At 45.1% G+C, this 8878-nt stretch overlaps 1 protein-coding gene across 1 annotated transcript in view; it reads right to left on the reverse strand.

Annotated features, from left to right (window-relative positions):
- Stk11ip (serine/threonine kinase 11 interacting protein) overlaps positions 1 to 5360 on the reverse strand; it is a 20890-nt gene extending 15530 nt beyond the window's left edge. The window contains exon 1 of the mRNA XM_050161058.1: positions 5263 to 5360. The gene's annotated coding sequence lies outside the window, so the exon portion shown is untranslated. The remainder of the gene's footprint in view (positions 1 to 5262) is intronic.
- Between the last annotated feature and the right edge of the window lie 3518 nt (positions 5361 to 8878).

Consider the following 8878-nt stretch of genomic DNA (forward strand, 5'->3'; position numbering starts at 1 on the left):
AAAAAAAAAAAAGTTAAAATGAATTGTAAGACTGAAGAGGTGGCTCAGTGGTTAACTGGTTGTTCTTCCAGAGGACCAGGGTTCCTGGCACCTCCGTGGCAACTGGCAACCATCTGTAACTCCAGTTCCAGGGGATCCAGTGCCCTCTTCTACCCTCAATGAGCTCTGCACATACATGGTGTGCAGACATACATTCAGGCTAAACATTCATTCATGAAACATTTGTCATCGTTATCTCAAGTGGTCACATTTGGGGCAAGAGGCATAACTCAGTGGTAGAAGGCTTCTCTAGCATTCAGAAATTTCCTAGATACAATCTTATGGGTCCAGTACATTTTGTGCAATTAATAATCCCATAACATGAGAATGATCAGTCCCTGTTTATTGATCACCTGAAACTAGCTACGGGAGAGGAGGAACTCTATCAATTCAACTTCTAGACAAACAAAAAACAAAAGAACATTCTTTTGATGTTCTGCTGTGGTGCCTCAAAACCTTTGTTTTCAGCCTGGCCTCGCCAGATCACAGTTAGCATCTGAGAATCCTCCATTTGTCTGGGTAGTCCTGATAGCCAAGTTTGTTCCACACTGCAGCGCTTCCAGAACAGTAAAAGACAAAGAAAATCAAAGAAAATGGAGCTGTATTAGGGAGTGAGAAACAATGCTAGGAGAAGCAGCAACAGGAGAGTAAACAGTCCGGTCTCCATCCTCCTTGTGAGGCCCACTCCCCTTTCTGTCCTTGGCTTGCAGGCAAGGCCTTGGCTGCTCTCCAAAGAATTCTCTCTCTCTCTCTCTCTCTCTCTCTCTCTCTCTCTCTCTCTCTCTCTCCTAAGTTACTTTGAATGTACTTCTGCAAATCGTTACTTTAGAAAAAAAAATTAACCAAAGGGAAAAGAAAATCGTGTGTAACTAAAGCTACTAAAAAGAAACACACATACTTTGAGAGGTTGTCAGATCCATAAGAAAACGAAGAACTGGAAGGCCCTGGAAGTGACCTGGCCAATGAAAACAAACCCCGTTCCTGATGAGAAAAATCAGGGTTATAATGACATCAACTCAGTACAATTTGAATCCCAGTCCCAACAGGGAGATTTTAGAAATTGACAGTTGATTCTAAAATTCATCCAGGAGACTAAACACATGTGCAGAGCCAAGAATCTTTGAAGGAAAAAAATGAAAACAAAAAGAGGCCTTGCCCGACCAGCAAAGTGTCCTCTAAAGTCACAGTGACCATGGCCATGTGGTAATGACAAAGAGATAAACATTAATAGATCAGCAAAACACAGAGCAGAATAGTAAGTGATTCAACAGTCTCAGGAGAACAAGCTCTCCGTCTGGAAAAAGCTTAGTTATTTTCCTGGCATCCTACATATGAGATTCCAGAAATAAAAAACATCTAAACATTTTCTAAAGTAGATAACTAAACAAATCCAAGTGTGATAGCACATCCTTGTAATCCCAGCATTTAGGAGACTGAGGCAGAAGGATTGAGAATTCCAGGCCAGCCTGAACTACAGTAGTGAGGTAAAGACTTAAAGAAAGGAGAGAGGGAGAAGGCAGAAGGAAAGGAAGAGAGGAGAGGAGAAAAGAGAAAGACAGAAACTGATCACTTCAAGTTTGACACTTAAATTTACTTCTCAAAGAATAAGTTGACTCTGGTAGTACCTGTCTTTAATCCCAGCTACTAGAAAGATAAAGGAGGAAGATTACAGTTTGAGGCCAACCTAGGAAATTTAGCAAGAGGGTCTACCTCCAAGATAAAAAGTAGGGGACCTGGAGAAATGGATCAGTGGTTAGGGACAGCTGCTGCGCTTCCTGGGGATTCAGAGTGGCATGGCTCACAACTGCCTCCAGTTCTAGGGAACCTAATGCACACAAATGACCCCTCCAGGCATCAAGCACAGAAATGGTGCACAGGCAAACAGGCAGGCACAGTACCACACACATGAAATAAAAGCGAAGTGTTAAAAATAGAAAGCATGGTTGGAAAGATGGCTCAGTAGTAAAGGCCTTTCCCACGAAGCCCAGTTTGAACCCCAGGTCCCACGCGATGGAAAGAAAAAAGCAAGTTGACCTCTGACCACCATACTGCCAGCAAAACATACATACATACATACATACATACATACATACATGTATATATGTATATGTATATATAACTTTTGATGGGGGGCATTTGAGACAGTTTCTCAGTATAACAGCCCTGGTGGTCCTGGAACTTGTGCTGTAGACCAGGCTGGCCTCCAACTCAGAAGAGATCCTCCTGCCTCTATCTTCTGAGTGCTGTGACTAAAGGCATGCACCACCATGACCAGCCTTAAATGCTAACTCAAAAAAAAATGAGTAAAACAAAAATTAAAAAGCGGGTGTGGGGGGCTGGAGATGGTAAAGCACATGCCTAGCATGAAGGAGGCACTGAATTAAATTCTTAACTACTTAAAAAAAAGAAAAATGAACAAAAAACAGAGCTTTATTAGGAAGATATAGACCCAGGCTCAGAAAAAGAAATATCGTATGTTCTCATATGCAGATCTTAGCCTCTAACAGTTAAATGTGTGTATCCAGGAGAAGTTAGATATGGGTAAAGCCAAGAAGATAGAAAGAGGTCTGTGTGACTGGGAGGAAAAAGGAGCCTTAAGGGAGGAGAGGGGGGGAAAGCAGGACAGAAGAAGAAATTGTTACAAAAGGCTACAGCAGGAAAGCTGCACCAAGAAGATGAGACAAGGCCCCGATATTACTATATAAACTAATTGCATTTTCTTTTCAAAAGAAGGCTGTTTTGAAAGATGCAGAAGCAGCATGGGACAATAGTAGTGTTCCGGGATTTTGCTACCATGAGTGAAACTGCTTCTCAAAGGATGCTGTGATGTCATACACATCTGAGTCGCAGTCCCCAGGAGTAACACGTTGACTAAAACCAGAAAGGTTTAGCTGGCCCTGCAGAGAACATGACCGAGACTTCACAGCACAGCAATGGATCTGGTACTCAAAAGTCACATCGTCGCTCATGTTCCTCCCCCAGTTACAGGCGGAGAGAGACGCTTTTGGTAACTTCTTCCCTCCCCTAAGTGCCCTGGAATGGCCTCTGCAAACACCTCTAATGAAGAGGGATAAGGGAAGGTGTGACAGTCACTAGCTCAGCCCGCAGGCACAGGGTACATCTTCAGACAAGAATGATGAGCAAGGTCCAGGAAAACTCAGACCTGAGAACCTGGTCCAAGGCCTGCTTCTATCTGATACCATGGAGACGGCAAAGTCAGGAGGCTGCCACAGAGGGACAAAACCATGGTTCATCTTTAGAACTTATGCTATTGCCCCAATTTTCCTACTTCTGATACTATAGATCAGAGGCCAAAACTTAAGACTTCTTGCAAAAATAAAATTTTCACGGAAGGGTTAGTGGTGGAGAGAGTGAAATTGGGTGAGCTACTGGTCCCCTCCACCCCAGCCTGTGCTTGGGAATGGGGAGGAGACCAATGGAAGAAAATGAAGAAGTATTAATATTAACATGGCTTCCACAAATAGTTTTGGTAAACAAGTTTATGCTAAGGAGAAACATTCGTGAATCCACTCAGCCACAGGATTATGTGGTGAGAAGAAGCCCTTTCTCCATGAGTTACCTCATTGTGTCCCTTGGCTCTGCTACCAGACCTGGTCACAAGAGGGTTAGGGAGTGTGCTGCCAGCTTTAGTCAAAATCAAATATACAGGAGCCCTGGAGGGGGCTGGAGCCCTGGAGGAGGGCTGGAGCCCTGGAGGAGGGCTGGAGCCCTGGAGGAGGGCTGGAGCCCTGGAGGAGGGCTGGGCTGAGAACTTGTATTGGAGCTTGAACTTGGTTCCTGGAGAGACTGGGATGAACTTAGAGGAAAGCCAGAGAGGCAGAGGCTCTCTCAAGCTGTATGTGAATCGGGGAACTGAAGACTGGGAAAGCAATTCATGATACAGCACTTGCCTGGCATGTCAAAGGCCGTGGGTTTGATCCCAGGTGGGGGCAGGGAGAGGGACCTCACAGAAACCGGATCCGAGAGTAGTCAGAAAAGAAAGCAACAAGATAGGGATTTTCCCATGATAGTGGCCCAGGACCAGCACTGACAAGCCTGTGTAATTCTGCATAAAATAGAGGGTCCCATGGAGAGAGATGGTCCACAGCAGAGGAGGGGGCAGCAGATGGAATAACAGTGAGACCTGGGCCACGGGGAATGGAAACTCTGGAACAAAGCGAGCACATAGGGCTTGGTGACTCGGGCTGGCAGATGGAAGCAAGTAGCGGCTTTTGGGGGAATCTAGCACCCCTGCAGAAGATCCAAGAGGATTCTTTTGTTCTTTTATTATTTTCTCAGCCTTTGACTACGGGCCAGGTCCTAGGCTAGTTTCTGGGTAGAGTACGCAAAGGTGTGGCTCTTTCCCCGAGAACAGGCTTTCTGGTAGAGGAGACTCAGCGAACACTTTACAGCATTCTTACCCTCCCCTTGCTGCTGTGTCAAATGACATGAACTTTAGTTACCGAGTTTAAAACAAGGTCAAAAGTCCCAGACAATTCTTAGGTGTCAGCAAGGCTCAGGTCCTCTGTGACGACCCCAAGGGAGGATTCCAGATTCAAGTGGCCGCCTGCTCCTCTGGCCTGTGGTCCTTCCCTCTTCACAGCCAGCAACAGTTGCCTGAGACTTCTTCACAATGCGGCGGGCTGACCTTGATTCTCCTGCCTCCCTTTTTAACATTCCTTGTGATTACATTGGTCCTGCCTGGCTGATCCAGGGTATAATCTCCTTATTTTAAGGTCAGCTGATAAGAAAACTGAATTACATCTGCAATCTTGATTTTTTTCTTGCCATGTGATGGAACATGTTTACAGCAACTGAAGGGTCAGGATGCAGACATCACTGTCTACCACAAACATGAGACGTGGTTCTGGTCCAAGGCTGTAGGCTGATATGTGCTGCTGCCACCACCCATCCCAAAGTAACAGAAAGAGATCTAAAAATAAAAGTTCATAATCATGCTGGACAGGACAAAGAGCCCTTGGAACATTAAAAACTACAAAAAAAATTTCTTCAGGATGGCAGATATAAAAAAAAAAACAATGCTCAGAGAAGAAAGCACACGTCTCAAGTCTGCCTAGCAATAGACGGCCCTAAGGAATGAAAACGGACTGGGGGAGTAGCACTTCAGTAAAGTGATTGCCCAACACACACAAGGCCCTGAGTTCAAGCCTCAACACACAGACACAAAAAGATAAGAAGTAAAAGAGTGAAACACAGCCTTACCCCGAGGGATGGAAGTACTAGGAAAAAGGGCACCTTGCAGACACCAAAGGAACAATGAGCTTTCAAGCTGTGACAGCAGGCACGCCAAAAGCCAAACACAGCACCCTCTCCTTCTCCTGAAGTGTTATTGGCCTACAGATAAGAGCTATGGCTACGAAATCATGGGTAGAAAGAAGCACAGTGCTCCTGGTGGCTAGGGAGGACATTCTCTTTCAGAAATCCAAAGAATCCAGCTCCAGATACAGCCCACACTTGCAAGACAATTGCATCGAACTGTGGCAGACATGCAAGAGTGCCTCATAGCTATGCTCCGAGGCACGTACAGAGAAGACAGAGATGCAAAGAACCTCGGATCAAAGAAGCTGCCAACCAGCAAGTACTATGAAAAGAAAGTAAAACCTTTCGTTTTTGTTTTGATTTTGAAATGGGTCTTATTATGTAGCACTGGCTGGACTGGAACTCAATACCTAGTCCAAGCCAACTTCAAACTCAACAGAGATTGGCCTGCCTCTACTTCCTGAAAGACAGTGTTTATAAAGACAAGATTAAAAATGCTAACACACCAAAGAACTTTTGTAAAATTGCTTATAAGACAAAAACAGGACTTTAAGCAATAGTGGTGGCCCATGTCTTTAATCCCAGCACTCGGGAGGACGAGGCTGATAGATCTCTGAGTTTGAGGCCAGCCAAGTCTACAAGAGATAATTCCAGGGCAGCCAGAACTACACAGAGAAACCCTGTCTCAAAAAAAAAAAAAAAAAAAAAAGATTAGAACTTTAGAATGTCCTATAATCAGAAAGGATGTCACTCACTGAGAAGCACACATGTGAGTAATGAACAATAGGCACTCACTAGAGTGACCTGAAGAACACACTGAGAATGGGTGTGACCTGGAAGGTGGAACATTAATCCCACCGACCCAAATCATCATCATGGCCAAATTAAAACAAGCTTTCTTATTCATGTACAGAGCTTTCTCCCCCTAAGGTGGGGTAAAAGGGATCAGCATTGGACATGGGAAAAATAAGAGATTTATGTTTGTTTATCTTTTTAGTTCAGGAGTAGGGGATTTCCAAATGGGGAATTTGGCAGGCAAGTAGAATTACAGAAGCAGAACAGAAGCAAAACAAGGTGGTTATAACAGCAAAGACACGACTGCAAGGTGGTCCTAACAGTGTGGTCGTAACGAGGTGATCGTAATAACTTTTTGAGACAAAGGCATGGCTGCCGTTTCCTGGAATAGGCTGGTACAGAACAATTTGTAGTTAAGGTAACAGATGGCTCATAGTCCAATCCTTGAGAAATAGAGATTTAATCATAAACATGAATGAACGTAGCTTGTTTTTACTGTAAAATGGCTTTTAAGCCTAAAATGGAGGCAGGCTGGCCCATCAGGTTTTCGCATCTTTTTAAAACACCTGATTTATCTAATAAAGAGCTGAGCAGCCAATAGATAGGCAGGAGAGGGATTGGCGGGGCTGGCAGGCAAAGTGAATTAGGAGGAGGAGTAATCCGGGCTCAGGAGAAGAGAGAACCAAAGAGAGAGGGAGACACCTGGGGTCAGCCGGCCAGCAGACTCCAGCCAAGCAAACAGGAAAAGCAGAACACGTGGAAGGGAAGAAAGGCAAAAGACCCTGAGGCAAAATGTAGATGAAGAAAAACAGGTTAAATTAAGTTATAAGAGCTAAAGATAAGGCCGAGCATTCATAGCTAATAATAAATCTCTGTGTCATGGTTTGGGAGCTGGTTGGGGCCCCCTGCCCAAAAAATCTACTATATAGAAAGGGCCCTGCAAAGACCAACCAGGATGTTTGTAAAATTAACACTTAGCTGTATTATGATGCGATACTAGACACTGTTGTGAGGATGATCCCCCCCCCCAAAAAAAAATCAAATGAGGAAAGAAAAGTCCTGAATGAAATCCCAAAGGTGTGAGAAGAATCATGGCGTCGAATTTCTCTGAAAAACAGAAAGTGCAAGAAGAAATGGGGGAAAAGTGCAATGTTTAGAGAAACATCTTATTAACTGTGAAAATAAAAGACTTCTTCAGATGCTTCTCGCCTCCAGAACCACTCTGAAGCAAACAAAGGGGACAGCAGCAGAAGAAAATGAGCCCGAGACACCGAATGAGGGGTGAAGAGCAACAGGAGAAAAACTGGTAACTCTGTTCAAACGTAAGCATAGCACAGACTTGCAGGAGAGAGGCAGGAAAGCCAGGGAGGAAAAGGAAGAAAGGGAACATAGCTGGACAATGACTTTTCAGGTTAAAGGTTCAAACTGTCAGGAGGTGGTGGCCACACCTTTAATCCCCAAGGCTAGCAGATCACTGTGAGGTTGAGGCCAGCCTGGAGTTCCAGGACAGCCAGAGATACACAGAGAAACCCTGTCTCGAAAAAAAAAAAAGGGGAGGGCATGGTTAGCTGGGTTCAGGATGTCTTTCCTCTTCAGTGGTCACAAACACTTTTGTCTCTTAAGGAAGTAGGAGATGGACAGAGGGAGGGATACACAGACTGAACTGGAGTGCAAATCTGGCCTCTCCCACTTCCCAGGGATATAACTTGGCTGCATTTAATCACTTATCCCTAGGTGTAGAGTGGGTACATCATCAGTGCCTGCTGTGCAAAGTTGTTCTGAGCCTGTAGCTGTCCCGTACCAAGCATGTGTGCTGTGTGCAGCTGGTGTGTGGATAATAAAGTTAGCAAGAGGATTTTATTTCTTGGGGTGAGGAGCTGTGATTTCTTAAGGAAAAAAAAAAGATAACAGGAAGCTATAAAACAAAGCCAAAGAAAGCTCAAGAGAGCCGGTGAGATGGTTCACGGGGTAAAGGTGCCTGCTGCCAAGTCCGACAACCTGAGTTCAATCCCTGGAACCCACATGGTGCAAGGAGAAAACCCACTCCAAGGTGTCCTCTGACATGCACGTGCACGTGGACACGCACACACACATACACACAAAACACAATGAAATAACAGGGATTGGACTGGAAATGTCTCCGAGTGGGACACAACGTCCAGCATGTGAAAAGTTCCAGCACCACATCAGATAAACAACAGAAATTACTCTCTCACGGTTCCGGAGGCTGGAAAGTTCAAGTCTGTGGCCCTGACTTTCATAACCCAGTGAGGGGCGCAGTCTCTTGCACAGAGGGTGCCTTGGTACAGAATCTTCACACGGTTGAAGGAAGTTTCTAAACTTGCTCCCTTGCACGCTGTTGTGGGTGTACTAATAGCTTCCATGAGGACTCTGCCTAACCTAACCCAGGATGGGCCTCCATAACCATAACATTTGCCACTGTGGAAGATGGTTTGTTTACTGTTCTCTCTGCTTTCCTTGCTTTGTCTTGGACATGTAAAAACTTTTACTTATAATAGCCACCTGCCAGCTGGCCTAGTGGAGGGTTCTGTAGCCCTGAGTGGAGTGTCCCCAGTCCTCAGAGCTCTTCCATTTCCACGTGACAGGAGCTGTCTGGACATACAGGACCTAGAGGTCCCAGAAGGGAGAATAAGGGTCTTAGAAGATTAAAGTTCCCAGGGAAAGGCCTTGGTGTTGGGCCAGGGAGGCCTGGCCAGGCAGGGAGCAAGAGAATGCAGACAGCCTTGAGAAAAAAAAAACAAAC

The sequence above is a fragment of the Alexandromys fortis genome, unplaced genomic scaffold (assembly GCF_014885135.2).
Source record: "Alexandromys fortis isolate MF-2015 unplaced genomic scaffold, M_Fortis_MF-2015_v1.1 scaffold_98, whole genome shotgun sequence".
Lineage (NCBI taxonomy): Eukaryota > Metazoa > Chordata > Mammalia > Rodentia > Cricetidae > Alexandromys > Alexandromys fortis.